This window comes from Microcaecilia unicolor, chromosome 10 (genome assembly GCF_901765095.1).
Source record: "Microcaecilia unicolor chromosome 10, aMicUni1.1, whole genome shotgun sequence".
NCBI lineage: Eukaryota > Metazoa > Chordata > Amphibia > Gymnophiona > Siphonopidae > Microcaecilia > Microcaecilia unicolor.
In genome coordinates, this window is record NC_044040.1 from 220,101,344 (window position 1) to 220,122,953 (window position 21,610).

Sequence of the window (21,610 nt, forward strand, 5' to 3'; positions counted from 1 at the left end):
CCTTACTTTGCCAGTATAGTCAAGGCTCTGTTGTTTTAATCTGGAAAGGGCAGCTCTCTTTTCTCCAGGACAAAGCATGCTGCACTGTACATGCCACAGTCCACTCCTTGTTTGAGGGGTTGGGAATTGTTCACTATTGCTCCATTCGTAGTGTAAGTTGTCTTCTGCCTTGGCCACTGGCAGCTTTTGACTCCCACCTTTTGTTTTTACAGTGGCGGTAGACACAACCCTGCACGTGGACTGGACAGAGGTGCGAGCCAGCCCAGTGTGGTATTCTGCAGGACACACCAGGACACGTTTGGTGAAGAGAACTGCCCGGCAGTCCTCGCTGGACAGTCAGGACGACATAGAGGTACTCGATTTCTCCTTATTTTCACCTGGAAGTTTCTTCCCACTGCTTTGGTCTTCCAGATAAATGGAACCAGGCTGGGATTTGGCACCCCAAGGATTTCTCCACTTTCTCTTAACATAGCTAGCTTGGTTTATTCAGTGATTGATTCTGGACCAAGGATCACTCAGTGTCGTCATCTAGGGATGACGATGGCTTCTCCACCTCTGGGGCTGTGAATGTTTCCTCTGCCCCAGCAACAGACCTGACTCACATTGTTTCAGTCATAATTCCAGTATTTTCTTCCTTATCACAGCTATCAGGATTGGTAAAAAAAAAATGTGTTTAGACTTCTATAAGCTCATGGATGAGGAGATATAAATTAAAACTGAACTCAGACAAGACTAAATTTTTACTCTTAGATTATAGACCAGTTCTAATTCTGGATCCTCTGGAGAATCAGATTTTGGTTGATAATATTCAGTATCTGCTACAACCAACAACTAACCCCCCCCCTGTTTACAAAACCACACTAGCAGTTGCCACTCGACAAGGCTGACACGACCCATTCAAAGTGGGCTGTGTCGGCATTAGCGGCTTTGTAAACGGGGGTAAATTATTAGGAGTTTATTTAGAACAGACATTATTGTTCAGTTTTCATGTCTCAATGTTGATAAAAAGTTAATTCTTTTTGTTGAGAAAACTAAGATGAATAAGAAAAAGTTTTGGGACAATCCAATTTGAGGAATTAGTACAATCATTATTATTACTAGTAAGAAATGCCCGTTTCTGGCAAAAATGAAACGGGCGCTAGCAGGGTAATCCCCCCCCCTCCCGTCCTCCCTCCCTCCCGAGTTGCAGACACCCCCTCCGTGCCTCCGTTCCGAGTAGCACACCTCTCCTCTTCGTCCCTTCGTCCCTCAGTGACGTGGTTGCGAGGGCTGCCCCGCCCTCAACGTCATCGCGTTTTGATGCGAGGGCCGCCCCGCTCTCAACATCATCGCGTTTTGACGCGAGGGCCGCCCCGCCCTCGCATCATCGCGTTTTGACGCGAGGGCGGAGCTACAGTGACTGGAGCCTGCAGGCCAAACCGGATATCTCGGGCGCCTCAAGTTTCCGGCTTGAGGCTTCAAAGTGCCTTTTATATATATAGATTATCCAAATTACATTACTGTAACCTCCTGTTTTTAGGGGCTCCAAGTGCTCAGTTATGAAAATTGCAATCAATTGAAAATACGGCATCATGATTAATTTATTCATTACATAATCATGTTTCTCATTTATATGTAGAATTGCATTGGTTTCCAATAGAGGAGAGGAGGATTTAAATTTGCTTGCGTATTGCTTAAAGTTTTAACAGTGGATTGTCCAAGCTATTTAATTTTTTATGTGGTTTATGTTCAATGCTAAGGAGAAGAATCGACGACAATTTCTCCCCTTTCGTTTTTCTGTCACCTAAAGGGATTAAAAAATTCAGTGTTTTTGAATAATTCTTGGCTTACCAAGTCCCTAGAGCTTGGATAGATTTGGCATTTAGCTTGGGTAATATTCATAGTTACACTTTATTTAAAAAATGTCTCAACGCTATTCTTTTAAAATGATTTTTATCTTAGATTTATATGATTTTACTGTAACTTATATTTGCTGATATTGCCTGTAACTCCTGAGTGACTGTCTTGGTTACCTCTTTTGTAAGTTTGTAAACCGCTTTGAACTGTTGGTGCAAGCAGTCTAGAAATTCAAAGTAAAGTAAAGCTCGCCTGCACTTTCTACGTGTGCTTAGGTGGCTATCTGGAAAAGTGAATCATTAGCAAGGGAACAAGATGAAAGCCTGTGTATGTCTTATGTACAGCCAGAATACTCCATGTGTGTGAGCTGCTTGTGAAGCTATGAATGTGGGTTCTTTAAGCAGCCGCTTTAATTCTCTCCCACTTTGGCATTGGTTATCACATCAACGTCTGACAAAACAGGTTGGATGACTGGACATTACTCCATCCCCCCCCCCCCCCCCCGATATTTTATAGCCGAAGGTCAAGAAGGGCCAGTGCTTCACTCAAAGCTCAGATTTTGGCCTTGGATATTAGCCAGAGGCCAAGTGTGATACATATTAAGTATGGGCAGGCCCAAAAATGTTTGGTTTCATATCCTGTGCCATTTGCAGCATTGTTCGTTTCATTGTGCTTTGCTTAGTTTTCATTTGTATTTCAAGATTCATGTGGTTAAGATTGTATCCTCTTTGCAAAGTGTACACTATCGAGAAAAAACACAAAATGTCACTGCTGCTCCCCAGTATCTCTCCACACTCGTCCTTCCCTACACCCCTTCCCGTGCACTCCGCTCCATGGATAAATCCTTCTTATCTGTTCCCTTCTCCACTACTGCCAACTCCAGACTTCACGTCTTCTGTCTCGCTGCACCCTACGCCTGGAATAAACTTCCTGAGCCCCTACGTCTTGCCCCATCCTTGGCCACCTTTAAATCTAGACTGAAAGCCCACCTCTTTAACATTGCTTTTGACTCGTAACCACTCGCTACTACTACAACTACTATTAAACATTTCTATAGCACTACTAGACTTACGCAGCGCTGTACAAATCAACATGAAAAAGACAGTCCCTGCTCAACAGAGCTTACAATCACTCGCCTCCACCTACCCTCCTCTCCTCCTTCCTGTACACATTAATTGATTTGATTTGCTTACTTTTTTTTTGTCTATTAGATTGTAAGCTCTTTGAGCAGGGACCGTCTTTCTTCTATGTTTGTGCAGCGCTGCGTATGCCTTGTAGCACTATAGAAATGCTAAATAGTACTAGTGTTTAATATAGAGCTGTCTGGTTTTGCAGATAAGACATAAGCATCGCCACACTGGGACAGACCAAAGGTCCATCTAGCCCAGCACCCTGTCTCAGACAGTAGCCAATCCAGGTCACAATCACCCGACAAGATCCAGGGAGCAAAGCATTTTGTACTGCTTGTCCCAGCTTTGTATATGTAACTTATTCCTTTATCTATGATCTGCAGCTAGTCTGTGTCTTCTTGGTCTTTTCAGGAACAAGTTAACAACAGGCAGGCTTGCTTAGCCCAAGTAATGAACCATAAACTTTAACAAGTGTCTGCTTGTATTTAAACAGGCTTTGGACATAGGCTTGGACATAATACAGAGAAGCACTTTCAGAGAAGGACAGTGGTAGATATTCAGGGAGATTTGAGTTTACAAAGGGCAAATGATGAATAATGGTGAAAAAATCCCAAAGAAGCAGAGTTATGTTAAGGTGACCTTAGAGGGCAGGGTTGAAGAATACCAGATAAGTAAGAGAAAAAATATAAAAGGCATTAAGAAGCTAAGACACAGGGGAAGCTTCAGTATTCTGGCTAAGCACATCTCGTATCAGTCAGATTCTGATAGTTTCCAAAGGAAACAGACAGAGAGAGAGAGAGAGATTTTATTTTGATTATGCTGAAATTTAGACTGATATAAATAAGAATTCAATTTTCTGTAACACTGGGAATAAAATAATTTTTATTGTAATCATTTATTTACGCTAATAAATTTTAGCATGATTATAAAAGAGAAAAAATATACTCTGGAGTGTGGTTCCCTTGCCAGAAGGGCTTTCAGACTCTTCTGAAGTGTTTAGCTCCTTTTAGAGGCAAGAGGGGGGCTTTACAGTAGGCAGCTGCCTATGCCTGCATTGATCACTCAGTGCAGCCAGAGCTTTCCGCTATCCTTTAGAAAGTCTGTGCATGCAGATTTCAGAAATGAGGCTTGCTTAAGCAACAACAGACAAGCAGCCAGAGACTTTCACCCCACCCTCAAAGCAATGAACCAGGAGGACATGATGAGAGCTGTTTTCTGAACTTCTGTATCAATTTTCTCCTCCTGTACCCTTGGTTGTCCAAGGTAGAGAAGGTGGTGCGGCCCAAGGGCACAGGGCTTCTTTCTCCTGCTTCCTTGGAGGTAAGGGAACACTATTATCGAAAGGCGATATAAGGAAACAAGTGAAAGAATAAACAGGAGAAACTCAGGGTAATCCTCGGGGAAAGAGGAGAAACCACAGCTGGTATGACTTCTATTTCTGTGTCTTTGGTTTGTCTAGATCCAAAATGTGATTAATAATGGGGATGCTAGGTCATTCCTATAATCTTTACATAAAAATGAGCAGTGGCATTGTGAAAGGTTTGCTGATAGGCTGTTAAACCAGGGTATATAGTATTACAGTAATCTAGGTGAGAAATGAAAAAATGCATGAACCAATGTATGCCAAAGTGAAAAAGTCAACAAATTTAGAAACTGCATGAAGGTGATGGAGAGAGAGAAAGCCACGCTGAAGAACCTGTGAAACTTGACCGTCAAATGAGAGGTTTGAATCCAGAATAGCATCAGGGAGTGAAATTAATCTACTGCAGGAATAGATGTATTAAACAGTAGTGGTACCAAGGATGGTTTTAGAGAATGGCCAGTGATCCAACAGGTAACCAACCGTTTTAGAGGTGTTAAGAACAACCTATATCAGTTAACCATTGGGAAAAAGTGGATAAACAAGGCTGAAGATGCCTCAAGTTGGGTTGAAAAGGTGAGGTAGAGAATATCATCTGAATAGATAAAGAACCTTATATTAAAATTCTGTATCAAGGTAGCTAAAGGGCCCAGAAAAATATTGAAAAGTAAAGGAGATATAATCAATCCTTGGGGGACCCCACAATGAAGAGGGATATCCATGAACAAAGAAGAGGAAGTGGACACTGAGAATGAATGAGCTGCGAGGAAAAGAAGAAAACCAAGAGAGCACAGTACCAGAAAGCCCTATAGATTCAAGCGGAAAAGGAGAAGCGCGTAGTCAACCACATCAAAAGCTAGAAGACAGATCGAGAGAGACCAAAAGAATAATATCACCAGCGTCAAGTGATGAATGAAGTTCACTGAGAAGGGCTCAGGTTCCTATCAACAGTTACACAAAGACTCTCACAGAATCCTTCAAAGGAATAGGGGTACCCAGAATAGTAGGAACAATAGAATGGGTGAGGGATTTCCCTCCTGAAAAGGTGATTGCGTCAGATTTAGCAGAGTTTAGTTTATGACTATTAGAAAAAAGGCAAGTGGTGATAGGGTCTAACCTCAAGGAATGGCCAGACATGAAGGAAGGAGAGAGAGAGAGTCAACTGCACAAAGTAGCTGATTGTCATCTGCATAGACAAAACAAGGAGAAACCCAACTATTATATAGAGATAACAGAGGAGCAAGGTAAATATTGAAAAGAATTGGTTCTAGGTCTGAGCTTGGGGACACCACAAGAGAGAGGGTAAGCAGCAGAGGAAGCATCCCACCGGTGAACACAGAAGGAGCAAGAAGTAAGAAATGATCTAAACCTAAAATTACACCACCAAAAACATGGCGTAAATCCCAGCATGTAGATTTATGTGCAGTGGCACATATTCTATAACTGCGTGTGTAAATTTTGGAACGCCATGAGAAACCCATTTTTCTACACACATTAGAAGTTATGCCCAATGCGTTACAGAACACACTTAGCAAGTTGTGCACATAAATTCTAATTATTGACAATTAGTGTTCATTATTGCTTGTTAAGTCTGTTATCAATGCTAAGTAGTTTGTTAAGCCAATTAAATTACATGCATTGTTATAGAATATGCCTGGATTTGTGTGGATCTCTTGCCACGCTATATAGAATTCAGGGGTAAGTGCAGTGCTGTAAAGGGCAAATCCCTTTATACAATCACACTTCGTACTGAGTTGTTTCAGCACCAAATTTGAGTGTTATTTACTGAATCCAGCCCTTAATGTGCCAAAGTGAAGGCCTTGCGGAAAAATGATTTCAAGTACAGGTAGAAACTGCTACTACTACTACTTATCATTTCTAAAGCGCTACTAGACGTACACAGCGCTGTACACTTTGAACATGAAGAGACAGTCCCTGCTCGACAGAGTTTACAATCTAATTAGGACAGACAAGAGATAAGGGAATATTAAAGTGAGGATGATGAAATAAGGGTTCTGAACAAGTGAATAAGGGTTCGGAGTTAAAAGCAGCATCAAAAGGTGGGCTTTAGCTTAGATTTGAAGACGGCCAGAGATGGAGCTTGACGTACTGGCTCAGGAAGTCTATTCCAGGCATATGGTGCAGCAAGATAAAAGGAACGGAGTCTGGAGTTAGCAGTGGAGAAGGGTGCAGATAGAGAGATTTACCCAGTGAACAGAGTTCCGGGGAGGAGTGTAGGGAGAAATGAGAGTGGAGAGGTACTGAGGAGCTGCAGAGTGAATGCACTTATAAGTCAATAAGAGGAGTTTGAACTGTATGCGGAAACGGATAGGAAGCCAGTGAAGTGACTTGAGGAGAGGGCTAATATGAGCATAATGACACTGGCGGAATATTAGTCGTGCAGCAGAATTTTGAACAGATTGAAGAGGAGAGAGATGGCTAAGTGGGAGACCTGTGAGAAGCAAGTTGCAATAGTCTAAGCGAGAGGTGATAAGAGTGTGGATGAGGGTTCTGGCAGTGTGCTCAGAAAGGAAAGGGCTAATTTTGCTGATATTATAGAGAAAGAAACGACAGGTTTTAGCAGTCTGCTGAATATGTGCAGAGAAGGAGAGAGAGGAGTCGAAGATGGTGGGTTTAGATGAGCCACCGTTAAAAAGCAGTTAGCGCCTGATTTCAGTGCAGAATATTTAAAGGGCTGGAGCGCAGGTGTTAACGTGAGGGCTAAACATTGCGCAGCTTGTATTGAAAAGCATTTAAATGGATGCTAATGAGGTCAGTTATTATTCCTTCTGAATGCAGGAGGAAATGATGCCCATAACACTGAAACTTGACCTCCAGCTCACCGACGGCATAGTTTTCAGAAAATTTCTTGTCAGTTTTTTCTCTTCTTTTGCAAGTGGAAGGAAGCTCGTGCTGCTAATGAGAACCAAGCATGTGTGCGAGAAAGAGGAAAGTGAAATCACACATTGGCACCTGTTTTTTTCTGTGCTTAAACATGAGCCCTTCAAAAAATTAAAGTGGAACAATTTGTGAAAGGGCTGATGTTAAAAGCACAGAAGAGAGGCGCTGAGGTGTGACTGCAGAGCCTTTGAGGACATTGTGCCAGGCAAAGTCCTCTCTTTGCTTTAGGTTTCTTAATGCTAATTAACTATGCTTATAATTTGCATAGAATTTTTTCTGCATTCCTTTTTGCGTTATAGGCCTTGCGTTATGCTGTTCTGTGCCTGTTTTGACCATCGGCTCCTTTCTAGGAGTCACCAGCCAAGAAATATAGAAAAATATTTTTATTTTTTATTTATAGTATTGTATCCCCCTCTTTGCGGGCTCAGTGTGGCTTACAATAAGATATGAATAATGGAAATACATTTGTTACAACTTGGTTATGGGTTACATTGTACAAGTTATGTGAGACCATCGAAGTGTCGTTAGGAATATAACAATGGGACATCAAACATAGAAACATTGGAAGGAGACAATGGGAAGCTTAAAGGGCAGTATTAAGACACAAAGACATATGGTGTACATATTTCTGTGAGTAAGTGTATGAGTGATGTGGAATTACGGGGGATGAGGGTCAGAACAGTGAGTGTGGACTCTATGTTTTGGCTCTTTCCGTAAGTTATTTCAAACAGATGGGTCTTCAATAATTTGCGGAAGGAAGCTTGTTCGTAAATCGTTCTTAAGTTGCGCGGCAGTGTATTCCAAAGCTGCGTGCTCATGTGAGAAAAGGTTGACGCGTGTAGCGTCTTGTATTTCACGCCCTTGCAATTAGGGAAGTGGAGGTTGAGGTATGTTCGGGATGATCTTTTAGCATTTCTGGGTGGTAGGTCTATCAACTCGGACCTGTAGGCTGGGGCTTCACCGTGAATGATCTTGTGGACTAACGTGCATACCTTAAAAGTGACGCGTTCCTTAAGTGCATTCCAAAGCCATTTCCTAGTAGTTGATAGTCTGTAGCCAATAACTGATGGAGAGTTCAAAAGAAGGTCATTTTGTAAGCGCAACACAGACTCGTTGAGTTAGGCACCGGGATCATTTGCGCTAAGCTAGTATTCTGGAAAGGATGCTCAGTGCAGAGCTTAGCGAGCATTTTTCACCTAACTTTGGGCACAAGTATTTACACCCAACTAATGGCAAATGCAGGTATTTTATAACATTGTGCCTAATTTCTGACCTGCCTATCTGCCTCTCGTGGCCATGTGTCCTTTGGAGTTGTGCGCTATAAAATTTAGACATAGGGCAGATACACATGCAACTCCTAATTACAGCCAATTAACAGCAATTGCTTAATTGCCTAATTAGTTTATGTCAGGATCTGGGATCTAATCCCAAATTTGGGTGACCTGTACAGAATATGGGGGGGTAACTCAGACCTAAGTCCCAATCACTTCTGCATCATACACAGGAATTTGAATTTTATCCTATGAAAAACAGATAACCAGTGAAACTCCTGCAGCAACGGAGAAGCTTTATCCCACTTTTTAGCACTGGCATTCTGGACCTACTCTAGTCTGGACAACTGCCTTTAGAAGAACCAAAATATGCCCAATTCCAGGAGTCCAGAATGGACCTTTTGTTTTGGATCAGCCTCTGCCAAAATATGGCCACAGTGTCAAATTAACCTTAACTTCATAAAATATTTTTTCAATGATTGAAGAAACCTGCTTGTCAGGAGAAAGAAAAGATTTGATTTCAATACCCAAGCTGAGAATAGTGTCCAACAAAGTATTTTTAAGCCCTGAAACTTCAGGTCCCACAAAGGTCTTTGAGGCCTTTCACTGCCCACTGATTTTAGGTGTTCATAGCAGTTTTGATTTCTCCAAGTGCATAAGAACTCTGAGTTCTGTAATTGTGCAGTTCCTTTGACTTTTGGACATTTTTTGACAAATGTTTTATTTTTCTGATAGGTAAATGTTGAAGACACAACTGAAATGTTACCAAAGTCCCGGCGAGCGCTCACAATACAGGAGATCGCAGCCTTGGCCAGGTCCTCCCTTCATGGTAAGTTTTGAACTCCAGGGCTCCTTCCTTCTTTCCTCACTTCTTTTGAGTTTTCAGTGAAGATTGAGATAACGGGTTTCACTTCTGCCATTTCATTAGTCCAGAAGTGGATTTGACATTACGTTACATTATACTGGACTTATATCCCGCTAATACCATAGATAGTTCCAAGCGGGTTACATATTAATAAAACTGAGCCACATGTTCAGATGTTACTTATTAATCAGTTAATAGATACAGTAACATAAAAGAACATCAATTAAGGACCAGTTTCTGTGTATTGAAAATACTTCTGAAATAAAAAAAAGTCTTAAGTGACTTCCTAAAATATAAATAATTTCCTACCAGCCAAAGTTCTAATGGTAAGGAGTTCCAAAATGATTTGCACCTCATCCTACATTCACATATCAGTACTCAATGTTGCTGCCGTGCAGTTATCACTAGGACCTTTCACGTAAAAACTTGGATACATCATGAAGAGCTGAAGAGAGGCATCAGGAAGAGATAATAGCACCCTAACAGAAACAAGTATTTATATAGCATAAACAACCAAAGAGAGACCTCAGAGAAGAGACAGCAGCACCCTAACACAACCCATAGTTATTAAACAGCATGAACAACGGAAGAGAGACCTCAGAGTATTAAACAGCATGAACAAACCGAAGAGAGACCTCAGAGTATTAAACAGCATGAACAACCGAAGAGAGACCTCAGAGTATTAAACAGCATGAACAACCGAAGAGAGACCTCAGAGTATTAACAGCATAAACAACTGAAGAGAGACCTCAGAGTATTAAACAGCATAAACAACTGAAGAGAGACCTCAGAGTATTAAACAGCATGAACAACCGAAGAGAGACCTCAGAGTATTAAACAGCATGAACAAACCGAAGAGAGACCTCAGAGTATTAAACAGCATAAACAACTGAAGAGAGACCTCAGAGTATTAAACAGCATGAACAACCGAAGAGAGACCTCAGAGAAGAGACAGCAGCACCCTAACACACCCACAGTATTAAACAGCATGAACAACCGAAGAGAGACCTCAGAGTACATAAGTACATAAGTAGTGCCATACTGGGAAAGACAAAGGTCCATCTAGCCCAGCATCCTGTCACCGACAGTGGCCAATCCAGGTCAAGGGCACCTGGCACGCTCCCCAAACGTAAAAACATTCCAGACAAGTTATACCTAAAAATGCGGAATTTTTCCAAGTCCATTAATAGCGGTCTATGGACTTGTCCTTTAGGAATCTATCTAACCCCTTTTTAAACTCCGTCAAGCTAACCGCCCGTACCACGTTCTCCGGCAACGAATTCCAGAGTCTAATTACACGTTGGGTGAAGAAAAATTTTCTCCGATTCGTTTTAAATTTACCACACTGTAGCTTCAACTCATGCCCTCTAGTCCTAGTATTTTTGGATAGCGTGAACAGTCGCTTCACATCCACCCGATCCATTCCACTCATTATTTTATACACTTCTATCATATCTCCCCTCAGCCGTCTCTTCTCCAAGCTGAAAAGCCCTAGCCTTCTCAGCCTCTCTTCATAGGAAAGTCGTCCCATCCCCACTATCATTTTCGTCGCCCTTCGCTGTACCTTTTCCAATTCTACTATATCTTTTTTGAGATACGGAGACCAGTACTGAACACAATACTCCAGGTGCGGTCGCACCATGGAGCGATACAACGGCATTATAACATCCGCACACCTGGACTCCATACCCTTCCTAATAACACCCAACATTCTATTCGCTTTCCTAGCCGCAGCAGCACACTGAGCAGAAGGTTTCAGCGTATCATCGACGACGACACCCAGATCCCTTTCTTGATCCGTAACTCCTAACGCGGAACCTTGCAAGACGTAGCTATAATTCGGGTTCCTCTTACCCACATGCATCACTTTGCACTTGTCAACATTGAACTTCATCTGCCACTTGCACGCCCATTCTCCCAGTCTCGCAAGGTCCTCCTGTAATTGTTCACATTCCTCCTGCGACTTGACGACCCTGAATAATTTTGTGTCATCGGCGAATTTAATTACCTCACTAGTTATTCCCATCTCTAGGTCATTTATAAATACATTAAAAAGCAACGGACCCAGCACAGACCCCTGCGGGACCCCACTAACTACCCTCCTCCACTGAGAATACTGGCCACGCAATCCTACTCTCTGCTTCCTATCTTTCAACCAGTTCTTAATCCATAATAATACCCTACCTCCGATTCCATGACTCTGCAATTTCTTCAGGAGTCTTTCGTGCGGCACTTTGTCAAACGCCTTCTGAAAATCCAGATATACAATATCAACCGGCTCCCCATTGTCCACATGTTTGCTTACCCCCCTCAAAAAAATGCATTAGATTGGTGAGGCAAGACTTCCCTTCACTAAATCCGTGCTGACTTTGTCTCATCAGTCCATGTTTTTGTATATGCTCTGCAATTTTATTCTTAATAATAGCCTCCACCATCTTGCCCGGCACCGACGTCAGACTCACCGGTCTATAATTTCCCGGATCTCCTCTGGAACCCTTCTTAAAAATCGGAGTAACATTGGCTACCCTCCAGTCTTCCGGTACTACACTCGATTTTAGGGACAGATTGCATATTTCTAACAGTAGCTCCGCAAGTTCATTTTTTTAGTTCTATTAATACTCTGGGATGAATACCATCAGGTCCCGGTGATTTACTACTCTTCAGCTTGCTGAACTGACCCATTACATCCTCCAAGGTTACAGAGAATTTGTTTAGTTTCTCCGACTCCCCCGCTTCAAATATTCTTTCCGGCACCGGCACCGGAACAACCGAAGAGAGACCTCAGAGTATTGAACAGCATGAACAACCGAAGAGAGACCTCAGAGTATTAAACAGCATAAACAACCGAAGAGAGACCTCAGAGTATTAAACAGCATAAAACAACCGAGAGAGACATCAGAGTATTAATATATCATGAACAGCTAAAAGAGGACTCAGAGTATTAATACAGCATGAACAACCGAAGAGAGACCTCAGAGTATTAAACAGCATAAACAACTGAAGAGAGACCTCAGAGTATTGAACAGCATGAACAACCGAAGAGAGACCTCAGAGTATTAAACAGCATAAACAACCGAAGAGAGACCTCAGAGTATTGAACAGCATGAACAACCGAAGAGAGACCTCAGAGTATTAAACAGCATAAACAACTGAAGAGAGACCTCAGAGTATTAATATATCATGAACAGCTAAAAAGAGACCTCAGAGTATTAATACAGCATAAACAACCAAAGAGAGAGCTCAGAGAAGAGACAGCACCCTAACACATCCAGTATATGCTGGTAAATTGAAATCTCTTAGAATTCATATCTTTGATAAATCAACAGGAAGATGAGTCAAATGTCAAGTACAACAGAGCAATCCAATGAGTTAGGAGGACAGCAAAAGATAAAATGCTCAGTCAGCATTTTCCATGAAGAGAATTTCAAATGAGCCATCACAAATTAAAGGAAAACTTTCTTAAAGCCGAAGGAAGATCTAAATAGGATTAGAGAACTCTTCCCCCTCTATAGACCCATTACCAGGAGTAACCTCTAGGGTAACATTGCTTCACCAAAACCAAATCAGAACTTAAGAACCATGATTCTGCAATACAGAAAATATACAAAGACTTATGAATTATCAAATCATAAATCAAATCAGTTTTACATCTAACTGATCTATCATTGAGTAAATCAATATCTAAATATTGAGATTTTTAAACTTCATCCTTAATGCCAAGAAGAATAACATGTGGATATCACACACTTTTTTTTTCAAGAAGTTCCGAGAGAAGAGGACATTTCTCTGGTAAGTGAACGCTATTTTGCTTTGTGCTTTGGAAACTTAAAGATTGGGGTTTAAAGGAGGAATTGTAGGCAAAATAAAAATATAAAAAGCAAATTTTATCAACTAATCTTCAGAAAATGGAAGAAGGAACCGACTGAAAATAATAAACAGCATAAGGAATCTCAAGTCAAATGCAAAGCGCTGATAAGGAAGGCTAAGAGGGACTTTGAAAAAAAGATTGCATTGGAGATTACCAGCATATATTGGAAAGAATGCTGAAAATATATTTATTTTTGTTACATTTGTACCCTGCGCTTTCCCACTCATGGCAGGCTCAATGTGGCTTACATGGGGCAATGGAGGGTTAAGTGACTTGTGCAGAGTCACAAGGAGCTGCCTGTGCCTGAAGTGGGAATTGAACTCAGTTCCTCAGGACCAGAGTCCACCACCCTAACCACTAGGCCACTCCTCTACTCCAAAATATATTTGTTGAGGCCCTTATTGGCTTTTGATCTGAAACAGATAATTCACAATGCAACTTATTCAGCTGTCCATAGTTTTTGTCCCCAATTTCCATAAAAGTCAAATGTCTGATTATCAGTGAAACTATCCCTTGGTCTGATCATTATTTAATTAATCTCATCTGGTCTGTTGTTAGTAATCGTGAGGTTACTTTATATATTACAAAAAGAATGATGAGTGAACATTAACTCAGAGTTGTTAGAAGAAAGGATACGTGAAAACCTGGGGAATGAGTTCCTTGGTGAAGTGGATGAGTTAAATGACAAATGGAATACATACCTTCTCTTCTAAGGACTCTGGATGAAATTGCCCCTATACAGGAAGTCAATTTAGACCAAAAAAACGAGGTTAAACTTTGGTATTCTGAAGGTTTGAAACAACTAAGAAAAGAACTTAGACAATCAGAGAGAATTTGGAGATCAACAAGGGGTGGTGGATTTAAGAGAAACTTTTTTGTTAAGATGGGGGGAATATAAATCTGTTGTAAATCAGGCATGGGGTGAATATTATTTTAAAAAAAAAGATACGTGAAGCCATGAATAGACCAATATTAGGACTGTAAAATCATTAACCCTGAGCAAACAACTTTCTTATAGAAATATTTAATTGAACCTGAGATATTTGGTGGCTTTTTTGAAAATAAAATTGATGAATTAGTGAGTGAGTTATCTATTTCCTTTGTGAGGAGAGTGAATTAACTGTAATAGAAGACTGGAACACTTTTGATGTTGTAAGTTTCAAGATTTCAAGATCTTTACATCCTACCATCTCCTCTGGCTACTTGTGTTCACCTGTGGTCATGTGAGCAAGTGGGCCGAAATTAATACCTAAGCTTACTTCCATTGTCAATGCACCTTCTGTGCACCCTGTACTTAAAACCATGGTTTAATCCTTGATATTCCTAGTGACTACAGACCTTCTCATCACTTCCAATGTTGGCAGATTGAAAAGGAGTAAATGACAGATTTTCTGGACAAAGTAAATGCGATAGATCCTTTTCAATTTGGATTTAGTACACAGTCTGCATTGCTATCTGCAGTTGATTTGATGAGACAAGGTCTAGAACATTGTTATGGCTATTTTTGTGTATTGTTGGACATCTTCGCTGCATTTGACACTGTAAATCATTCAATTTTATTAACTAGATTACAGGCATGTGGAATTGCTGGATTAAATGTTTTTTGAGTAACAGACCATATAAAATTTGTAATGGAAATCAGAACTCGAAATTGAGAAATCGACATATTGGTGTACCACAAGGCTCAACCTTGTTTAACGTATATTTGTGCCAGATATTAAAGAACTTAAATGTACACTATTGAATATATGCAGACGATGTCCAATTTTTCTTTAGTTTTAACAATGGAATAGATTCTGCAATTCAAAAGTTAAGATCTATTTTTGGGGAAATTACAAACTGGATGAAGAAAACAAGTTGGTACTGAAAGTGAATAAGTCAGAGGTAAACTTAATTGGTGACAAAGATCTTTGATAAGGACATTCCTTCTAGGTTAAGTCTGGATGATTATGAAATACCTATTCAAGCCCATAGTCTTGGTGTGATTATAGATTCTAATTTGTCATTGTAGATTTTTTATTTTATAAATTTTATGTATAGAAATTTGTAAACCGCTGATGGAATAGGTGGTATAGAAGCAGTGGCGTTCCGTGCTTGGCTGACACCCGGGGCAGATCGCCGCTGCGCACACCCCCCGGGTGCAGTGCAACACAGCGCCCCCCCCAGCGTGGAACGGCACCCCCCTGGCGTCGGCACCCCCCCTGGTGTGGACCCTAACCCCCCCCCGGCGCAGCGCCTCTCACTCCCCCCGACAGTCCCCTCCTACCTACCAGCTGAGCTCCAGCCGGCACCTCCAATCTGCAGCACTGCTGACCTTAAATGAAGAAAAACGTCTCGTCGTTGGCCCTTCACTTACTGAGTTCCGCCCTCTGATATAACTTCCTATTTCCTCGAGGGCGGGACTCAGTAGTGAAGGGCCAACGACGAGACGGTTTCTTCATTTAAAGTCAGCAGCGCTGCAGATTGGAGGTGCCGGCTGGAGCTCAGCTGGTAGGCAGGAGGGGGGGGGGGGAGTGAGAGGCGCTGTGCCGGGGGGGGGGTGGACGGAGCACCCCCCCACCCGTTGACACCCGGGGCGGACCGCTCCCACCGCACCGCCCTTGCTACGCCACTGTATAGAAGTCAATAAACCATAATCAAACTGTGGGGTGTCCTTGACACACAGGATGCTGTGGATAGATCTGTGCTATAATGTGGTTATTGTGATAACTTATTACATATGTCTTTTTTTGTTTTTAGGTATTTCCCAGGTGGTGAAGGATCACGTGACTAAGCCCACTGCCATGGCACAAGGCCGGGTGGCTCACCTCATCGAGTGGAAGGGGTGGTGTAAACCTATGGACTCTCCTATGGCTTTGGAAAGTGACTTTAACTCTTACTCAGACCTGAGTGAAGGGGAACAAGAGGCCAGATTGCAGCAGGTGGGGAACCTCGCTGTGGTTCTGCGGTATAAAGAAAGGGGCAGGAAGGGTCAAAAAGTGAGAGCTGGAACAGGAGACCAGAGGAAAAGGGAGGGAGAGTGCAGAGGGGAATAGAAAGAGAGACCACCAATGACTATTGTTACTTATAATTCAACTTTCTCCCTGCAAATGTTTCATTTCAATTGGGAAGCAAAACCAGTGCTGGGCAGACTTCTATGGTCTGTGCCCTGATTGTGACTGAATAGATATGGATGGGTTGGAGTGTAATTTTAAGGGGCTTCGACATTAACTTCAGAACTTATAGTACAAGAACAGTGCTGGGCAGACTTCTATGGTCTGTGCCCTGAAAATGGCAAGGACAAATCAAACTCGGGTATAAAGTATCACATACCATATGAGTTTATCTTGTTGGGCAGACTGGATGGACCGTAAGGTCTTTATCTGTCGTCATTTACTATGTTACTCTTTGGGGTTCTACATGGAATGTTGCTACTAATTGGGATTCCGGAATCTTGTAACTCTTTAGGATTCCAGAATCTTCAGAACTTTTAGTACAAGAACAGTGCTGGGCAGACTTTACGGTCTGTGCCCTGAGAATGGCAAGGACAAATCAAACTCGGGTATAAAGTATCACATACCATATGAGTTTATCTTGTTGGGCAGGACTGGATGGACCGTAAGGTCTTTATCTGTCGTCATTTACTATGTTACTCTTTGGGGTTCTACATGGAATGTTGCTACTAATTGGGATTCCGGAATCTTGTAACTCTTAGGATTCCAGAATCTTCAGAACTTTTAGTACAAGAACAGTGCTGGGCAGACTTTTACGGTCTGTGCCCTGAGAATGGCAAGGACAAATCAAACTCGGGTATAAAGTATCACATACCATATGAGTTTATCTTGTTGGGCAGACTGGATGGACCGTAAGGTCTTTATCTGTCGTCATTTACTATGTTACTCTTTGGGGTTCTACATGGAATGTTGCTACTAATTGGGATTCCGGAATCTTGTAACTCTTTAGGATTCCAGAATCTTCAGAACTTTTAGTACAAGAACAGTGCTGGGCAGACTTCTATGGTCTGTGCCCTGAAATGGCAAGGACAAATCAAAACTCAGGTATACATATAAAGTACTGCATACTGTCTATAATGAGTTTATCTTGTTGGGCAGACTGGATGGACCGTTTTTATCTGCTGTCATTTACTATGCTACCATTTCCTTTAATGGGAATAAGTATACTGTATCTTTGTTACTATCTCTTGTTATCTGAAAAATTGATTATTGCAACTCTCTATAATGATTTATCCCTCAAAACTATTTAAAAAAATGACACCTCATACAGTCCACAGCTGTGAAGCCCCACAACGCTTACTTCTTTGATCATATTACTCCCATCCTTACAGCTGAGCATTAACTTCCTGTGACTGCTCGATTAAAATTCAAGGTGCTCATGTTTGTTTTCAAGGGCTTAAGCTCCCCACGCTCCGGTCTATCTCTCAGACTTTACTCATTCCTTATGCTCCTCTCTGGCCTTTCTTCTCATCTTTCCTTCTTCCACATGTATACGATACGATGCTACTCGGGAAACTTTCCTTATCATGGACAACACTAACACGTTTTGAACATTTTATGTGACGCTACAGTCCAGATTCTGATGGACAGGGAATCCCAAAGTCCTGGCTTTTCCAATTAGCCTATGGTTAATTTCCAGTTTCCTGTGCCTCCCTTTCCTCTGGTGTCCTGTGGCACTCCTTCCTCCCTCTGATTCCTATTTCATTGACCCTGCTCTCCGCTTGTAATTTTTTTACTTGTGTATTTGTTCTCCCAGCGTTACCTGCTTCTGGTTCTTCCAGATGATTTCCTTTTTTTGTTGATGACTGTTATAATTTTATTGTGTTGTAAACCATGTGCAATAAGCAGTACTCAATATTTCACCCACCGGAAGTTCCCTGCGCCAGCCCAGAATTTTAAAAGTCCCTCCCTCTCTCCCTTTGAGCTCCAGGCCCCCTCTCTCCAAATTTTAAAAGTCATCTTACTTCATCGGGGTTACAGCGGCGGCAGCAGTGTAAAGCGTGCAGGCTCGGTGCTTCAGCCTTCCCTTCTCTCAGCTCTGGTCCCACCCTCATTTCCTGTTTCCACAAGAGCGGGACCAGAGCTGAGAGAAGGGAAGGCGGAAGCACCGAGCTTGCACGCTTTTCACTGCTGCTGCCACCGTAACCCCAACAAGGTAAGATGACTTTTAAATTTGGAGGGAGGGTGCCTGGAACTCAGAGGGGGGGAGGGAGGGGGCCTGGAACAGGGAGTGAGGGGGCCTGGAACTAGGAGGAACTGGAACTGGGAGGGAGGGAGGGAACGGGGGGGCTTAGAACTGGGAGGGAGAGAGGAAGGGAGGGCCTGGAATTCGGAGGAAGGAGGAAGGGGAGGGGAGGGGAGGAGGGAGGGGGATGGGGGAGAGGGAGAGAGAGGGGGACGGGGGAGGGGAGGAGGTAGGGGGGATGGGGGAGGGGGAGGAGGGGGACGGGGAGGGGGGAATGCACCACCTGTAAAAAAACAAAAACAATTTTAGCACCCCCAATCATTTTGAAAAGTTAGCTCCTAAGCTTCCATCATTAGGGCTACCCAATGATTATACAGAGGAACTGCTTCTTCCACCAGCATTATAAGATCACATAATATACAATTAAGAAGACCATAAGCACAAATCTCTTGACTGCTTTTGATGGAGGCCTCCCTTCCTCTGAAGATGACTATGGTTGTTATTTTTGAAGCTCTATTCTTGTTTTGGATGACAGGAAGTCGGCATTTAGATGTCCAAATCCTGTTTTATAAAGCCAGAATATGGAGTCTAAATCTGCAGAACATCAATATGACGAGGAGGCGTGGTCTGGGCACGTTTTGAGTGGGTCTATGGAGGGCCCAAAATGTGGACATACAACTCCGATCGTAGAAGGGGGAAAGGATGTCTGCATCTCTAAGGATGAATGTTGTTATGTAGACCTTATACTTTGCATGTCCAGGTTACAGAAAGGTGCTCTGATTGAGCAGCTGTCCACTACAGGGATTAAAGCAAGTCACTTCCCTAATTCTCCAGTGGTGGTTGACCATCTCCCTCTCTCCTGAATATGAAAATAGCAAGGGATACCAGGCTGTTGACAGATTCAGGAACAATGGACATTCTTAATAGACTTCCATGCATATCTGAGAAGTAGTCTAATGGTTAGTGCAGTGGTCTGAGAACCAAAAGATCCAGGTTCAAATCCCACTTGCCTCCACTTTTACCTACCAATTGACAGGTCCTCTCTATCCACACTCAAAATTCTCTCTCCATCTCTCCTATCAATAATTCACTACTCTCCCCCCTATAAATTTCTCTCACACAATCACCAAGTCCTATCCATCTTCTGTTCTGTTTCCTTATCCCCCTCACTCCTGAGTCTCACCATCTTTTGCTCTGTTCCCTTACCCCCCTGAGCCCCTCTCATCTTCTGCTCTACATCCCTACCTCTACCCCTGAGTCTCAGCCATCTTTTGCTCTGCTCCCTTACCACCACTACTCAAATCCCACCTATCTTCTGCTCTGTTCCCCCAACCCCCATCCCTGGGTCCCATTCATCTTCTGCTATTTCCAGGGTTTCTGGTCCATTTGATATTTCTTCTCTCTCCATGCTCAACATCATTCCCTCTATATCAATATCTGTTTTAACAGTGCCTCTCTTGGGCCCTGACCCTATCCTTCATTCAGCACCTGTCCTCTTTGTTCTCATACAACCCCCATGTCCAGCATCACCACTGTGTCCCCGTCCCTCCTCGTCTCCAGCTTCTCCCCATCTCTTCCCATTCTCTTTCACCTCCCATCCCAGGGACAGTATCTCTCTTCCCTTATTAATTATTTATTTATTTCATTGGGATTTAATAACTGCCTTTATGGAGAGATTCACCCAAAGTGGTGTACAGCAGGTACAGTTTAAAATAAACTTACAATTTTGTTAACAGCATAACAGTAGTAAAAGAGACCAAATATAAACATAAATACAGTCAATGAGGTAAACTTGAGAACAGCAAATTAAAACCTAATAATAGGCAGAACAAGGCAAGACACAGAACTGGATTAAAAAACTGGGTCCAGAAAATGCAAGACAAGGACAAGGCAAGGACTGGATCCAGACAGGACTGGACTATATGAGACAAGCAGGGCTGTAACAGGCAGGACAGAATATAAGCAGGACAGGGACAGACACAAGATTACAGACCAAAGACAAAGGAGGAGCAAACTTGGCTTAGCAGGAACAGGAATCAGGAACAGACTTGGCTTGGCAAGCAACAGGAACAGACTTGACTTGGCAGGAACAGGAATCAGGAACAGACTTGGCTGGGCAGGAACAGGAATCAGGATGGAGCTTTGGCTATAGCAGAAAGCAGGAACAGGGTATAGTGGAACCACACAAAGAAGCAAGGCTGTGCCACACAGTCACTCAGATTCAAACATCAGATACAGCAAGCAAAAGGTAAAGGGAAACCACACAAAGAAGCAAGGCCTTCAAGAACATGGTTTCTGAAACAAAGCTTTCAGATAGAAGACTCGGAAACACAGGAACAAGCATTCAGGGACAAGACTCACAGGAACAAAGTCAGGCAGGAAACAAGGCATAGGAATAAAGCCAAGAAGGGCTTGGATCTAAACTGGGAACACGAAGACAAGGTTAAAAGACCTGTTGCAAAGGCAATGCATGAGAGCTCCAAGGTGCTTTATAAAGGACTTTGCTGATGATGTCACAACTTGGAATGAAGCTTGAATAGACTGTAATGAGGCTTGAATAGCAGGAACACCAGAGCGAGGCTTGGATAGCAGGAACACCAGACAGCAGATGCATCAATACAGGGACATGGCAGTCCGGAGAAGTCATAGAGCCAGATCACTGGAAAAAAAGGTGAGTCTGGATGTAGGGCATGGCCACAGCCATGACAGGCTGCAGCTGTGCTGATGATGTACATTCTGGCTTTGGGGCCAACGCACACATATCTTTGTTCACCCCAATATTGTGACTTCATAGGGCTTATTGATTTTTTCAATGGCACTACACTGAAGGAACCACCTTAACAAGAAGCCGGGTTTCATAAACAATGTGTAATTTGCAAGCCACCAGTGTCTCTCTAGCTGAAAGGTTTAATTCCAAGAGTCGTTGGCTGTTCTGGCCAAGGATGTCAATGCTGATGATAACCTTTTTATTCTAGGACATTGGGACCCTTGATGGCAGTCTTTATATGCAAGGGTTGCACTTCAGCAAACAATAGGCTTTGCATTGTAAGCTTAGGTCTGCATTTCTGAAGTCAGGTTATTAATGCTGAATAGTGTCAGGTATTATGATCCCCATATACTCTTGCTATACACTGCTTGTTTGCTCCTACATCCCCCCCCCCCCCCTCTTTCAAGGGTTCAGCTCTAAGGAGAACTGAGCAG

At 42.5% G+C, this 21,610-nt stretch overlaps 1 pseudogene; it reads left to right on the forward strand.

Moving 5' to 3' along the window:
• The first annotated feature begins 286 nt into the window (after positions 1-286).
• Positions 287-21,610, forward strand: part of LOC115478392 — a 28,588-nt pseudogene continuing 7,264 nt past the window's right edge.